Below are 16909 nucleotides of genomic sequence, written 5' to 3' on the forward strand. Positions count from 1 at the left end.
TGACAGTTATTTTTTTCGTTCTTTGACAAGATTTCTGTGCAATCTTTTCCGCTTTTAGCTATCTTTGTGCACGGCCACTTCCGGTGAATGACTCAAGGAATACAGATTAATTTAGGGTTTAGTAATTTCTGTTAATACAGCTTTTCTTGCTATAGACGTCACTAGTTCACTTTTGTAAGATGCACCTAATGATGTTTTTGCACTACTGTTCATGGTATTATTGCAAATTCTTTATGTAATATAAAAACCTGCTATCATATAATTCTTTTGTTAGGGGCCATTTTCACATAAGATGGAAAGGCATGTCTAATTAAATATAATGCCTGTCATTAATCATATTGATTAAACATCTTATACTCGAAGAAAAGTTTTAGTAAAAATTTATAGTAATTAGTTAATACTGTTCCAATTTTTTTTATTTGTGAGAACACAAAACTTTGCAGTAATACCATATATTAAATTTTATTTTATTCCTTTTATATACAGGTGCTGGTCATATAATTTAAAAATCATCAAAAAGTTGATTTACTTCTCTATCATTGGTAAGATAATTACAAACGTGTTCAAATTAATGTGGTGTTAGCAGCAATGCAACTGTCACTGGCCCAATTGGCCAACTTAAATATTCAAGCACAAAAAACGTGAAACAGATCTCAATACTTTACTTGCGCGTTGTTTGATAAGTTTTGTTTGCTCGCACCCCTCAACCGCGAGCCCAACATGCATATTAGGGCTTCAGACAGCATGCAGTACAAGCAAATAGTAAAGGCAGCACGCAAATGGCAACTGAGTTCGTTTTCTCGCATAACATTTTAACAAAATTATCTCAAAATGCCATGATTGTAGTAGTACACAATAATTTACACAATAAATAAATATGCCTGTCATTAATCATATTGACTATACATCTTAATACTCGAAGGTTAGTTAATACCATTTTATTAGTTAATACCGTTTTCTTTATTTTTTATTTGTGAGAACACAAAACTTTGCAGAAATACCATATATTCAATTCTATTTTATTGCTTTATATTCAAAATATAAATAATTCCCCTATTTTCTATGGTTTCTTCTCTTTTAAAGCTGCTTTTAAACACTGCAATATTGTAAAAAAGTGCCACATCATCCACTTCTAGATTCAATTCAGTCGGGAATCCAAGAAAACTTAAGTAGGATTGGCGTTGTTTGTTCGACTTACAACAGAGCAGTGACATCCTGCCTTCGTTTCAGCCACTGTTGAACTGTGGCGGAAGTGGCAATGCACAAAGTTGACAAGTACCGCCCACGAAACATGTAAGCGTGAAAATCCCCCATACTCGAAGAAGTTCCCTTCAGGTCGTCATTGAATCATCGGAGAAATGAGGAGCTTGCCACCAGCAAGTAGCCTACTCAAGCCCAAGTCTCTAATGCTCAATCATGAGAGGTAAATATTGTAGGGCTACCAAGTTTCTCAAGATGTTTGGTTTTTACTAATTAGTGGTGTAACGGGTCAAATTTAAATAGGATGAAAGTTGATCATTTGCACATGTTTCAAAGGCTTGCAAATGTTAACACAAGTGATTTTAAACAATTTAACTGCTAAAAGATGCTAAAGTGAGCAATTTTCTGTACGCACATGCGGTTGAAATCAGAACTCGATGTATAAACCTAAAAGAGAGTTGAGCTACTGTGTCTCATACTGTACTCCAGGGGTCCCCAACTGGCGGACTCCGGTCCGAATCCGTTCTGGGTTCGGGCCTAATACAGACCCCGGAGCCCTCTCTTTGTTGAGGAGTGCTCTGGGCTCGGGCCAAATGCCGAGCTCAGAGCCCTCTCCTCGGACAGCACGCCAAATACGCATATCATGAATTCTATCTGACTTATTTGTAAGTGTGAACTCTTGAAATTGTGGTTATTTAAATAAAAACACTGGCGGGGAAAGAGTTAAAGTGATGGTATCTGTTAAGACTGAGAACATCTGTTAATGTTCTAAAACCAAACGTGTTTGTTTTTTTTATGCATAGTTGGTTTGTGAAGTTATGTAGGCCAGTGGTTCTCAAACTGCCGCGAGATGGTGATGGGGGGGGGGGAAGTTTTATGACATTTTATAAAATACATTAATTTATCATGAATTCTGTGTAATTAAACCTAAAAAAATAAGGCTACTAACCAACAGCACTACTTTGTATAATTTAATATGTTTTGCTTAGTTAAAATGTTACATTTTAGAACAGTTTTTTGTCATAAATTTTCTTTGGAGGGCCACAAAAGAATGCACCGTACACAAGGGGGGACGCACGCGGAAAAAGTTTGAGAACCACTGATGTAGCTATGCTTTTGTTTCTTTCCCCCAGATAACCATGGTTGATAAATGGTCAGTAGATGGCACATGTCAGTGGCTTCAAAAAATATAAACCTCACTGATGCAAAACAAAGTTTCAGGGGTGAACATGAACATTTTAAAATGCTCAAGTTTCAACTCACTAAGGATCATACTCACCTGCAATTGCAACATAACCACCAAGCAGATTTTATTGTTACCTGTAACATTGAGGGCTGTTTTAGAAGATATAAATCTGTTGCACATTACAGAAACCATATCTATCAAAAGCAGACAAGGTTTGCAACATCCCTTATTTGAAACGGCAACTGTAGTTAAAGAGGACAATGAAAGTGAGGAGGAGCTGCCTGAAGATGATGATCTAGAGAACAACCAAAAATTCTTTGCCTGGAATTACTTTAGAAACGGTGTTATTGGGACTGAGACAACATGTAGCCCTCTATATTAAACCATCAATAAAAACATTTACTTTCTAAAGCAAATGTCTTTGCTTATGTTCAGTCAGATTATCAACTTTTTTAATATTGCGAAGAACATCTACATTTAGAGGAGCCCATTAAGTACATTCTTTGAACCAATAGCCAAGGAAAGGACACAGTATGGGTCTATCATAGATGTTTTGAAGACTCAGTTGGAGAAACAGGAGATATTTGAATCAAAACCTGTGAACAAGCCCCAAGTACAGATTTTTTAAGTAGTTACACAGATGGAGAGTTCTTTCATGAGAGTCCCTTTTTTGGAGATCATAATATTGTAAGATTACACTTCTGTACACTGATGAGGATGGAAGTGGTAAACCCCTTGAGGTCTAAAAGATCAATTCACAAATTAGCAGTCTTCTATTTTATGATTGGAAATCTTGAATCTAACTGCAAATCACAATTAAGGCATATAAATTTGTGCTTGATTGTAAGAAATCAATTTCTGAAGAAATATTCATACGGAGACATCTGCGCCTAATTAATGACCTGAAACTGTTGTACACTGAAGTACTGCAGGTCAGCGTAAATGGTCACAATACTTTGTGCCAATCAGATAATAAAAATGGTTGTATATTAAATTTCTGTGAATTCCTAAAGCTTATTCTGTACAGCAGTGCAAAAGGGCATTCCAGGGAACACTCACTATTTTTCTTATTGAACATGAAAATCATTATTTATTATTATTCATATTGAGAAAACCCGCGGACTGTATGAAGGCTAAGGTAAGTGACTGAAATGTAGCTATGCCAGCTAGGTAGTTAGTTCAAAAGTTTTTAATGCACATATACAGGGGTCTTTCTGCATAAACGCAATAAAATTTCATAGAAACAACAAGGTCTAATAACATACACAGTATTTCATATCAGCATGTAGCTAGCTAGCCTAGCTGCCTGGTTAAGCTTACAATGAAATGCAATGTGTCGGTCCCTGCTAATATTACCTAAAAACTTTTAGTGTTTAAACTAACATTTATTTAATAGTGTATTGGCCCTGACTAGATTCGTGTGACGTGTAAACCACAATCCTTGTTAATACAAGTACAAATGTTAAAGGATCTTTGGACTTCAATGACAGCGATGCAAAATTTTGCTGTTTGGAAACATACCGATTTTTATTCACATGGTGTTATTACTGTATATGCGTTTTAATCTCCATTTTTTTCTTTTTATCTAATTTATGTTTATTGTTTCGTCATGTCATCTTTGTTTGAATCCCTTTCATTGTGTCTGTGCATGTCACATTAAAAGTGTGCAATATAAATAAAGTTGATTTAATTTGATTTAGCCTCTCATCATTGTACCTATATGTAAACATTATGTTGATATCTGTTTTTTAGTCAATTGTATAAAGGACCAACATGGACCAATATTCATTTCATGCTGCCCTTCGGCAGTACCTCCTTAGTGGGAATGTTGATGCTACAGTTGACCGGAAGAAAGTCATTCGGGTGGCCAACAACTTTGTTGTAAATGGTAAGTTATTTGAGATAACGTTGAACAGACAGACAGACCAAATCAATGAATCAATCAATCATCTCTTCTTCAGACAACAAGTTATTCTACACTGGCCCAAGCAGGCAGTATATGAGGCTGGTTGTTATGTCTGAACAACAGAAAGAAGCTGTCCTTGAAGGAGTGCCACAATAAACCTGGCACTGGTGACCATGCTGGAGTGAGGGCCACCAGAGACAGGGTCATCGCTGGGTACTTCTGGACCACTCTAAAGGCAGATGTGGAAGAAATGGTAAAATAGTTAAGATCATTTTTAATCAAGTGTCCTGGCTTGCAAACGAATTCAACAAGCAAAATTTAATCAAGCACATTCATGTATTTTGGGTGCAGGGTAAAAAATGTTACAGTTCAAATAAAAGTGAAAGATCTGCACAGAGCTCCCACTATGGTTTTTATTTATTTACAGTGAGGTTTCAAGCTCTTACATCCCTTACTCAGACTTCTATGGCTTGCAAACAATGCATTGCCATTACTGTCTGATGTTGTCAGTCTTACATTTTCCTTGACTTTAATTTTTATTTAAAAAAATACATTCATACATCAGGTACAATGTTGTCGGCAATGCCAACTGAATGATCCCATAAAGACCGTTCCACGGGTTCTTCACCCAATAAAGGTAGGGTCTGCCTTGGTCTACAATTGTCTAAATTTGAGTGCCAATTCCATGTGTATCTATAAGCTTATTTTATATATATATCCACAGGTGAACGAGCCATGGGATGTGGTGGGCATGGACCTGGTTGGTCCATTAAGAGAGACCCAAAGGACTCACAAGTATATTTTAACCATCACTTATCTCTTCACAAAATGGGTCATTGCAGAGCCCCTAAAGAACTGTTCGCCAAGTATTGGCAGCCCTGGTCTCTAAACTTTACATGTTCGGTATGGTCCGGAAAATAATTTCGGACAGAGGCAGCGAGTTTGTGAATGAGGTACGCCTTCTGCAAACTTTCCAATGGTATACTGCACCTCCTCCAGTGAATAGATGCAGACCACATTGGGGAATGTTTTCATGCTTAACCTATGTTTTGGATTGGCAGCTCAACACACATATCTTTGAGGCACTGAATATTCAGCATGCAGTGTCCAGTGCCTACCATCCACAAAAAAGTAAGTGTCCTGGCACAAAATGCTAAGAATTCAATGTTATTCGGTTAATTAATGATTTGTTTGCTTAAGATGTGTATGTAATACATACATTTTCATGGAAAATGGCCTTTTCATGGAAGTGCCTTCCTCCACTGCACTTCTTTCACTGACCTTTTGACCTATGAAAAACTTCAAAGAGCTGATGCATTGTTTCAAAATAAAAGTGCTTTGGGTAGGGCAACACCAATGACATAAATTTGGGGGACAAATATTTATTTGATATTATTCATATTAATAGTGTATTTTTACCATTTCAGTGTTGTAGTACATTCATACAGGGTTAAAGCCAAATGTAAATTAGATTTGTTTTATAAAAAACATGGTTTTAAATAATAATACAAAGTTCAACTTCCATGTATGATCAAAGGGACAGGGCAATTTTCAGGACAAGATATTTAAAAAAAAAGTTTTAAAAAAAGGAAAAAAAGAAAATTAAATAAATAAACTCTCTTATCATTTTAAGGACAGTCTATATTTATTAAATATATATCATTATGGGATTATTGTGTCAAATTAAATGATTAAGGGGTCTGCAAAAGGAACAAGCATTTCCACCTTTTTTGTTGAATGACCCCCCCCCCCCTACTGAAAAATCATTCTGCAGATTGCAAAGAAATTGTTCAAAACAAGTTTTTAACTTTATTTCCACAGTATATATGGGGACCATATCTTTAGCAATATACATTGCGACTGCATCTGTGATCATTTTCCAACTGTCCCCTTCTTATCATACTGGATAGGTACTGGTGATGCGTGGGTCAGGATTTTTTTCAACCTGCAGGTCCCACTTTTATGAAAAATTTGGCCCACCACGCACCACTGTATCTATGTTTCCAACCTGTCCTGTGACCATTAAAATAGACATACTAAGCATGTGTAATGTAAACGAAAACAGGCTTTATTTCAGCCTAAAAGTGCTTGGAAACAGCCATTAGATTACATCGCCCTGTAAACTGGCAACAATACGCTTAAGCTATGAACCATAGAAACCAGCATTGTCCTATTATAATTATAAACATTTTTAACATTTACAAAGCAAAGTTTGTATTATCTACCAACAAATTTAGACCTTAATATCTCTTGGACCTCGTCTTTCATCTTTTATTTCTCTGTTTATTTTATTTTTGTGGCTTGCAGTGGAAGCTACTTGGCGCTTTCGTGACGTAAGGCCAACAGTGATATGAAGTTATGTTGCTACGTAGCCTACGTAATTTAACCTTATAAAAGAACCTAATAAAATATGAAAATAAACATTCCCAAATATTTAATAAAGACTATGCGGTATTGCACGCAACATATATGTTTTTTTTTTATTTAGTTTTTAATGACCCGCTCCGCAATAAAGTGACAACTTATATAAATGAAAAAGTATTTCATTTATATAAATTGCACCAAAAAGAAAAACTAAAATATTAAAAACATGAAAGATCAAAATCTTCATTTAAACCCAAAGGGGACTAGCCTGGTAATACCATTCTCTGCTACTTTGCTTGAGCGGAAGTACAAAGTCTGACGTAGTCAGGCTAAAAGGGGACATGGTCTTTAAATAAAACACCCAAAATGACTCTCTTTGTAAGAGTTTTCAATATCTCCACCACAGTAAGAATTAATTTCTTTCTCAATACATTAAAGGTCACGTTTTTTCTGATCCCATATTTCAAACTTTAGTTAGTATGTAATGTTGCTGTAATAGCATAAGTAATACCTGTAAATGATAAAGCTCAAAGTTCACTGCCATTTTCTTTAACAGAATTCCCCTTTCAATACAGCGAACGGCCGGTTTGGACTACAGCCCTCTACTTCCCGGTTGAATGACGTCAAAGTGTAGTGAAGTGGCGTAAAGCCCAAGTGCTCATTGGTTGGTTTCATTTAAATGTGTGAACCAATCAGGGCATGTTTCCCAAGGTGGAGTTAGTGGTTACTCATTGGTTGGTTTCATGTAAATCTGTGAACCAATCAGAGTCTGTTTACAAGGCATAAAAGGCCTAGTGGTGTAGCGCTTGGGAAGCGTCACTCATTTCTCACCCTCTCCATTAAGCGCTCTTTTCAAATGAGCGGCTTACCTGATGGCTTTTGACGGCGGTGCGTTACTACGTTTGTGGCAGGTGGGTTTGTTTATTGTGTCTGAAACCTTGGATTTTATCAGAGACTGATTGTTTGTATATGTTTAGTGTTGTGTGTTTGTAACCATTTTGGATGAGTGATACGGCGTGAAGACTTCGTTATCTCTCTTGGTATGTATGGTTTTTATTTGTTAAATGTATCATTATTTGTACAAAATTATGTCTTGTTTGGCAGATATCCAAACATGGCCATGTCCAAGGGTCTTGGTAATCCCATGTTACGTGGAATGTAAACCCATTTGGATGTGACTACATTGCTGCTTTGCCGAGTTTGTTTTATTTCATTTGTGTGTGTTTGTGTCCGTAAAGTGGCGACAGTATTGACTCTTTGTCGGACTGCATTCATTTGGTGGTTTGAGCTGGAAAGTATACCTGCAACTACATTGTCATCTGAGTTCAGCCCTGCCTGTAATGTATACCCAAATGGGGGGATTGTGGTCGCCTGTATGATGGATCACCAGTGTTATTTTCTTTTGTTAATTTTGTTTATGTGGTTGTATGTTGTTTACTTGTGTATCGAAGTTGTTCACATCTACAGTGGGGATTGCCTGAGTTTGTGTACACAAGTTGCTGTGTGGAAATTTTGTGGTGTTTTTCACGAGTGTATTCTTATATTAAGTGTGTGGTGACTCGCCGACCCCTGCAGGCGATCTCCCCTTGTAGATGTGATTTTGCTTTGTGTAAATTTCAACAATCCAAAATATATTCTTCTACCTGTTGTCTATGAAAATAAAGAAATTATATTTTGGTAAATTATTGTGTCTTTCTCACCCCATCCTTTACCATCGGACCTGTGTGTCTTAATCAAGATTTCCCGGGTGGCGTAGTCGGGACATTTTGTATTTCAAAATTTGTAAATCACTGCTCGTACATCATTATGCCACAAAAGCAAGTGTGTTTGACTAAACTCCGCCCTGGCTAAGCTAAGCTGCTGTCAAATCACAACACACTAAACAAACTACACAATCTGAACTTGTTACGTATTTCTGAAGGAGGGACTTTATAGGACAAAGAATACATCAGCCCGTTTTTAGGACAGTGAAAGCACTATATACATGTAGACTGTGTGAAAAATACAGCATGTAAAACATGAACACATTATATTGCGCACTGTAAACACAATCAAAGCTTCAAAAACACGGGAGCAACGAGACCTTTAAAGTTGTTCAGTATTATGGTTGTAATCAATAAAATGACAGGCAATTTTATTTAAAGATCATATCCCCTTTGGGTTTAAATGCAGATTTAAATATTTCATGCCATGAAGGCAATAACGCTGAAACATCTGTCCTTGTATTGTTTGATTAGGAAAACAGGTCTAAGCACCTAAAGCTGGGAGAGCATGGTGAGGGTGTTGATTGAACTAGATCTATTGACCCCTCATTGATCTCATAGACTATGTTTACACTATCAGTTTAAATCTGATTTTTGTGTATATCCAATTTGAATGACTGACTGTACACACTGTGTATGACAACTCTTCATGTTTGATTTGTGTGACCTGAGGCGCATTATCTTTTATCCAAAATAGCTGCATTGGTGTATAGCAATGACGTAGCGTTGATGTGTTTGAAATAAATGTGCTTGAGTTCATGCAGCAACAACCAGTTTTCATAAATGAAAAATAAAATAATTTATTTTTATCCAATTCATCCAAGAAATCATTTGGTAATTAAAATAATGTACCCTAAAAAAACCTTTCATATGTAAGACCGCATTCATTACTTTACTATATGTGGGAAGAGACTCACAGGTGGAGGTAGAAGTTTGGGCGGCACTTTCCATAGCTGGTGCACAGGGATGGTGGTAGGCTAGTGACACAATTGAAGAAGACTGGTTCAAAATCTGCTTTACAACCAGAGGTTGAATTAAACTTTCTTATTGGCTGTCATTTTGACAGATAAGGCTGTAACAAATCTGTCATAATCAATTAGGACAATATCAACAAAACACTTAGAAAATGAACAAAACCAACTATCTGAATCTGTTCGAACTCTAACCTTGAGGTCTGAATAGACAAAGTGAGTGTTTATCGGTGTAAAAGTTAAACCATCATTGAAGACTGATGCAGTTGTTATTAAGGCTGATTTACTCAGACCTACCCCAATGCCTCTACACAGTAGGCTATGCGCCACTTTTCATTTAAATGTTTGCGTCGTTGTTCGCATCGATGTGCATTTACACATGCAGAACGCTAGAAGCCAATGTCCATAGGCATTTACCAATGTAAAATTCAATATCAAGGCAAAAGCTGAAAAAATAAAAAGCGGCAGAAAAAACCCTTGTTGGGGGCCACTCACACCTAATGCGTTTTAAAGACGTGGAAACACAAGGTGCACCTTGATTTGGTCACTTTATAAAAAGCAGTGCAGCGCAGCTTTTTATATTGCTAGGCTACCACCGAGGCAGCTGTCCTGTCAATCAAATATTGAAGCGTGAGCGCTCTTTTGTTGTTAACTGTCATATAAGCAGAAACTTTAAAAAGAGGACGCTTGCACTGACTTTGATCGAAGGTGAGAGGTGCATAAACACACAGGAGACAGTAAGTGACTGAAGTACGGTTGTTTCAAATAACTGTAAACATCGGTCCCTACAACGGAAGGCCCGCCTCTCCCCATATTCAACTGGACAATGGAAAGACACAAATGACGTTGGGTGCTTTTCCGCTCTTAGCGCTCCTTCAAAAATGCATGTTGCAGTAGGGGGCAAAAATGCAAGGCGTTCAGTGCGCATAAACAGCACACATAACGCTCAATGCTGCAGTTAAAAAAGATTTACCTCATATTAAAGACAACTGGATCTGAAGCGTAATGATGGTCTTCAGAAGGCCTCTCATGGTGGTCTTGATTCAGAGGTTTGAGAAGACTACCAAGCACCAGAGCCAGCTAACAGGTGGACCAAACATCAAGCCAGAATTCTGCATGAGTCAGGTAAGCAGAATAAAAGACACTGTAAATAAACAATAATAAAAGATGGTCATTAATGACTTAATGCTTTCAAATTCATGTTAATGCTTTGAAAATTATCTTATTTCTTTCAGAATCTTTTAATAATATTGCCAAATGCAACAAATGGAAAAAAGCATGCTTTATGACAACCTCAGCAGCAGAACCCATTACTTTCTCCTGGGTAGACGAGAAAAAAAAAGTTTGGTATCAACACCCATCTAACAATAAAGGTAAAATATAAAGTTTTATGATCCCTGCATTCAGGTTAGAGTATGGGGTAAGTTGACCGTTCTATGGGTGTTTCTCAAATGCAAGGTTGCATCCTATGGAGGCTGCGTCCATCTCAGACCTGTCCTTCTGAGATTTCGAGGTTAGAAAAAAGCCAGAATGAGATGGTTTAGTTTGATGTCCAAGTCAACGTCATAATGGTTTCCGCCCCAATGGTCATGGCATGAAAACTTTAAAGAGAGAAGTTGAAAATTAGCAATGCATCACCAAAAAATCCAATAATGTAGTACAGTGAATACAAGTCATGTATCAACTGTCTTTACAACATGGACAGTTAAACATTTTGTAATTAAATTAAAACAACAAAAGAGAAAACAAGCAGATTGAGATGTCCTTCGACGATGCTTGATGACGTGGCAGCCGAGACATGCAGCCTTCTAGGACGGAGCCTTATTTATTTGTATTTTATATATGTATAATGTACCCCCTGACTTAACTTGTATTTCTTATTATTTAAAAAAATATATATTAAAAATTATTTTAAAAGGACGCACTGTGCGTTTGAGAAACGACCGGAAACGACTTATGTCGCGAGGCCATCACGTGACCACAATATTTACCAGAAGACCGTTATTTGCTCGATTACCCGCAACTTTTTTGTCGCTAAAAACATTATTAATAACCTGTAAATAATAAAATGTGTACACATTACGTTCCTCTTCACTTTGTAATAGTATGTTTTTTGTTTAATAGTCGGCTTTAAGTTAGTTTTTCTGTCAGTTTGATCGTCAAAATCTTGGTAAGTATAGCTTGTCATTTCTGGGTTTTAATTGTTAGAAATACGAATTAAAGAACAGATATAACTAATATAACCGAAACAATTAATAAATACAAGTATTGAACCACTCCAATAGAACAACGTTAACGTTTTGAGTGGTTTCTAGGAAAAGGTCTGACTGACAGTAACGTTATCCGTATAAGGGTCATTTTAACGTAACGTTAACTTACCTTGACACTGAAACTCACAACACTGTTGCTTCATCCGTTGGAACATCCTACTAGTTTAGGGAGTTAAAAATCGAGTTGGAAATAAACAAAAAATCATTCTGCGATCGTTCGATACGACACGACACTCAGAATCTGCAAAAACCGATTGAGGTTACACTCTACTGAATGATCGTAACGTTGAGTGCAGGCAGCCCACACATCTTTCAGATGTGTTTGACTTCATGCTGATCTACGCGCAAACCGATCGTGACATTAAGAATCCGCGAGTTCAATCCTTTTCTGGGGCTTTCCCAAGACTCTCGCGGTACTTTGTTGTCATGCCATGTGCTGTCTGCGCATCTCATTTTTAAGTCAAACACACCTGAATGTATTTGTTGGCTGCACTCCCTTGCGCTCAGTGATGTAGTGATGACATCAGTATACGTAAATTTCCCTTAAGTTATGAAATGCCTAAATGAGATCAAAATGGTGAAAATACAACTATGTATATTTGACCAATACAGCATTTATTAACTTTTGTCTTTTTAAATTGACTTCAGAAAGTTATCTACAGCCACACATCGACTGTATACCAAGTTATGATGATCAATTATGAGAATGCAAAAGGATTTATAGATCAGTAAACAAGCAACAAAAAGGTAATGTCTTAATAGATTTCTGCTTTTGTTTCTTATTCATGTATTTGAATTACATAGTTCAAAATCAAACGTTAATAATTATAGGGTTTCAACTTGTTGCAGCTTTACAAAAAATGTAGAATTTGTAGGAGCATGGACAACTGAGTAACAAAGTCATATTATGCAGATGGGTGCTCATGGAGGCCTCCAAATAAATACATGGACAGGCTGCTAAAGAGGGTCAGGATGATGGAGATGCAAGAGCCAAAGACAGCACAGACCAAACACCAGGCCAGAATTCTGTATGAGTCAGGTAAGCAGAATCAGTTACACTGTATAAAATCATTAATTAATAGACAGTACAATTATATATTATTAATAATAACACATTCTTTTTCATAGCTGTAAAAAACAAAAAAATGAAACAGTACCTGCATTTTGGTTTCCAGCCTTTTTCACAAAGTTGCCGACAACTGGAAGAATGTCCCAAATTGCTGAAAAAAAAATTCAGTAAGTCCTTATAAAAGAGACAGTTTAAAAAGTAAAACGGCTTCATTTAACTTAAAAATACCCCTAAATCCTTAAAGGAACACACCCACATTTGGGGAATTTAGCCTATTCACCGTATCCCCCAGAGTTAGATAAGTCCATACATACCTTTCTCATCCCTGTGCGTGCTGTAACTCTGTCTGATGCAGCCCCCGCTAGCTTAGCTTAGCACAAAGACTGGAAGTGAATGGCTCCACCTAGCATACTGCTTCCAATTAGTGACAAAGTAACGCGAACATTTTCCTATTTATGTGTTGTGATTTGTATATTCAAATTCACTACCAGTCTTCTGTTCTAAGCTAAGCTAGTGGGGGCTGCGTCAGACAGAGTTACAGCATGCACGGATATGAGAATGGTATGTATGGACTTATCTAACTCTGGGAGATACGGTGAATAAGCTAAATTCCCAAAATGTGGGCGTGTTCCTTTAAAAATCAGCACCCCTAGTTAATTTGGATGCTAAAAGGTCCAAGCCTAGGATTTAGTGTGTTTATTTGTAAATGTAAAAATGCAGCTAACCATTCCCAGCTCCAGTGGGCAGGTTAAAGAGTATTTCTTAATATGAGACAAAAAACAGAAACACGTTTTTAATAGTATTTAAAGACAACATACCACTTCATTAAACTACATTTTCTGTTTAATCCATAGATTGAGTAATTTTCACTCTAGAGACCCTGGGTTGACCACCAAGGACGAATGCAAAGTAGGTGACCTACAAAACAAAAAACATTAATATTTTACGACTGTTTCGAGATAAGTACTCTGCATATCTATAGCAATATGCAGATTCTTGAGTAAGAATTTCTCTCAGACAATATACACTCAGATGGCTTCATGGTTGACCACATTTGTAGTTTAACAATTTCTATCATGTTAAAGTTCTCACACAAAAATTGCTAGTCTAAGAATGCTGCAAGAAACCTGTTGTGCAACTTACCTGCTTCCCATTTACAGCTCCAGTGAGTGTCTCTAAGGTAGATCCTAATGCAGATGGATGGAATGTTGATCCGCCTAACATGCAAGGTAAAAGAGCATTTGATAGCATAGTGGATAAACAAATAGCTTTTTTCATTTTCACAGCATTTTCAATAACAACATAACACTTGCTATTACATTGTTATATATTACATGACAAAGTATAACTCTGATCCATACAAAAAGATTTTCTGTACCGAGAACTTTGGATGACCATCAAGACAGTACATTTTCAAAAATCTGACCTCAATTTTAGTAAACATTTAAGGATTTTTTTTCTTTAAGTTGATTTAAATAATACCCTAAAGTCCTCCGTTCGTCTTCAGAAACACAGTTTGGGATGTTTTGGATGTAGTCCGGGAGCTTGCTGGCCCTCCATTAATAATGTGTGTGCGGTATACTGGTTATGTCCAGAAAGGTAAAAAAACATCATCAAAGTATTTCATGTGACATCAGTGGGTCAGTTAGAATTTGTTGAAGCATCAAAAATACATTTAGGTCCAAAAATTACTACTTTATTCAGCATTGTCATCTCTTCCGGGTCTGTTGTGAACCGTGTGCATGACACTGCTGCCGTACGACGCTGCTGGCGTGTTATCTGGTGCACTCAAGCTTTTTTTCGTTTACAGTCTGAGGGAGACGCTGTAAACAAAACAATCTTTGTAAACATGTCTGAGGATAACACGTCAGCAGCGTCGTACGTCAGCAGCGCCACTGTGCACGCGCATTCGCAACAGACACGTGAGAGAAGACAATGCTGAATAAATCGTTATTTTTGGACCAAAATGTATTTATGATGCTTCAACAAATTCTAACTGACCCACTGATGTCACAGAGTTTGTTTATTATTCTCACTTTAACAGGTGAAAAAAAACAAGTGAGATGGTAAAATCTTTGTTTTTCATTTAGTTGCCTAATAATTCTGCACACTAATAGTTGCCTAATAATGATGTACATAGAAATATTCTCTTAAGAAAGCCAAAATTTCACTTTTACTACTTAAATGTTCAGGTTTGAGAGTTTGTTAACATTTTGAATTGACCAAGAGCACTGTAGTTGTACAAAAGTAATCCTCAAAAATACAACATGCCTAATAATTCTCCACATGGTGTATTTTGGGTGCTTAAAATATTTGCCACAGACAGTTTTAGGCCTTATGCTGCATTCACACCGCCAACAACCTAGTCACTGTGTATCAGCCATTTCTTTTAATGAGTTTATTAGAAAGCGTTCCCAATTCTGGTTGTCCTAGTAAAAACTACAAACAAATGAGTAACAATCCTCTCAGTAAATGACAAAAGAGTGATGACATGAACTTCACTGCTTCACTCTCATTGGTAGTTGCTCCCAAAAGTCCTTCATCAAGTTGAACTTTCCTCAACGTTGTGGCATAGCTGGACATGCCCACTTCCTGTTGTCAATGGTCACAGTTGCTCATGTTGCTAAATGGCGCAAAGTTTCCATTGGAATGAACGAGATTGTGTTGCTAGTCGCTGGCGGTGTACAAGCAGCATTAGTGTGTGTGTGTTTAAAAATATATCAAATGCAAATTACCTGATCTAACATTCCCAGCTACAGAGGGCATCCCTTATTCAGCCCCTAATGCAGATGGTTGGAGTGTTGATCCACCTAACATGAGGGGTAAAAGAGCGTTTGTTAGCATAATGAGAAAGAAAACAGAAACACATTATTAGTGGCATTTAAAGACATAACATAACACTTGTTTATACAACATTTTCTGTTCAATCCATAGAGCACTCGTTTTGAGTCCTGAGACCCTGGGGTGATCACCGTTAACAAATACAGAGTAAGTTACCTAAAAAAACAATAATAATATTTATTTATAAAAAGTTCTTATAAAAAAGCATCATCATTTACTCGCATGAAGTGTTACCTTACCAACATGTTCAAGGAAGGTGCAGGTCTGATAATCCATCCAACATAAAAAAAAACAGTAAATTTATACTTAAATATAAACTATATTTATACTTTATACATCTGTTGTAAAACAGACAAATCCAGTTATAAGAATTTTACCTAAACTACACACCTATTGGATTCTTAAGTTTAAATAAATCAAAATAATGCATTTAATAGTAAAAGCATTTTAAAAGCTACACTCCTAACTCATTTATCTTTGCTATTGGAGCTGCAAAAAGGCAGTCTTGACGGTACAAGGACGAATGCAAATAACGACAAACCACTTGACTTCACCGGTCCAGTCTCTTGTGGGAAGCAGGTGCTTGTTACCCCAAATACGGATGGAGAGTGACGAAGAGGATGATGACTTTTTTTCTCAAACATCTGCTGAAGATCTTGACAGGCTGGAGACAAAATTAACAGACTGAGGGTTTACACAAAGAATCTTACTCAGCTAATATTAAAGATAAGATATTTTTACAAAATGTTCTTTTCATTGTTTAGGATGATTTTATGTAGAAAACAGTACATCACATAAAAGACTTTAGCTGTGTTTTCACAGGCAGAGCCTTACACACACACACACACACACACACACACACACACACACACACACACACACACACACACACACACACACACACACACACTAACCACAATTATAAACGCAACACTAACACAGATTTAGACAGATTTGTGAATAATATTTGAGAGAAATAGGCCTTTTGGGGACAAAGAAAATATTTAAGTTCAGCTCATGAAATGAAAAATGGGGGCAAAAACAAATATTAACAAGTGCAATACAAAAATCAATCATAATACTGATCGTTTTAATTAAGTAAGCCACTATATCTTTCTAGAATCTTACACAAGACTCAGTTGCATGAACGATCAAAATAAATTAACGTCAGACAGGTGGGCGAAATATCAATATTAAAGCATGAATAACTTTTATCAACCCAATTTCGAGATATTATTTAAATGATCCCACACCAAACAGTTTATTATTTAAATGCATTATTCCTACATACCTTAAGCAAATGTTCCACACCTTTCTTCTTCTTGGCATTGCGAGGTCA

At 36.7% G+C, this 16909-nt stretch overlaps 2 long non-coding RNA genes across 2 annotated transcripts; one reads left to right on the plus strand and one right to left on the minus strand.

Annotated features, from left to right (window-relative positions):
- The first annotated feature begins 11398 nt into the window (after window positions 1-11398).
- Window positions 11399-16072, plus strand: LOC141351375 (uncharacterized). The gene is made up of 7 exons (XR_012359617.1): window positions 11399-11560; window positions 12309-12407; window positions 12574-12699; window positions 13584-13638; window positions 13890-13958; window positions 14097-14134; window positions 15664-16072. It is a non-coding gene; the product is annotated as an uncharacterized lncRNA (long non-coding RNA).
- On the minus strand, window positions 12556-15667 carry LOC141351376 (uncharacterized). Its single transcript, XR_012359618.1, has 4 exons — window positions 15465-15667; window positions 13548-13946; window positions 12818-12880; window positions 12556-12686 (listed from the first exon to the last, which is right to left on the minus strand). It is a non-coding gene; the product is annotated as an uncharacterized lncRNA (long non-coding RNA).
- Window positions 16073-16909: the final 837 nt, after the last annotated feature.

The sequence above is a fragment of the Misgurnus anguillicaudatus genome, chromosome 20 (assembly GCF_027580225.2).
Source record: "Misgurnus anguillicaudatus chromosome 20, ASM2758022v2, whole genome shotgun sequence".
Taxonomy (NCBI): domain Eukaryota; kingdom Metazoa; phylum Chordata; class Actinopteri; order Cypriniformes; family Cobitidae; genus Misgurnus; species Misgurnus anguillicaudatus.